Here is a 612-nt window from a genome sequence, read left to right on the forward strand (position 1 = left end):
GAACCCAAGCATTACTGTCTATACATCCCACTGTCTACATGGGTTACAAATATTCCAAGCGGACACTGTCTAAGCACTACTACATACGTTTAATTTATTACACATAGTCGGTATGACAGATTTCCTAACCTCCATAGTCGTCAACTTTAACGCTAAATATCTCGGTTCGCGAGGCAGAGCGACACTTTTTTCTGCCAGATTCTTTCGTTTCATGCAAAAACGCGTCGAATGAGCCTAATTTTATCGAAATCGGAGGTGAGGGAGGTATTCTGAATAATTACCATATTATTTTCTCTTTAGAAATATTTAGGTTAGACATATTCCGTTTGAATATATTCATCTACTTTGGTATACAATTTTTTAAATTTACATATTTATTCCTTTTTTAATTAAAATTTTTTAATAATTTTATTAAATTCTTTAACGAAGATCTAGATCTATATCCTACCCTAAGGGTGAAATCACACGGTGCGTCATAGGGCTGCGGAATACAGAATGCGTCATTGAAGCAATCAATCAGCGCTATTCCGCACTTAGATGATCCGGAATAATCCGGAATAGAGAATACGTTATGTTTTAAACCGCGGTGATAAATCGTAGGTCCGTTTTCTG

Source organism: Trachymyrmex cornetzi, unplaced genomic scaffold (assembly GCF_001594075.2).
Source record: "Trachymyrmex cornetzi isolate Tcor2-1 unplaced genomic scaffold, Tcor1.1 scaffold206, whole genome shotgun sequence".
NCBI lineage: Eukaryota > Metazoa > Arthropoda > Insecta > Hymenoptera > Formicidae > Trachymyrmex > Trachymyrmex cornetzi.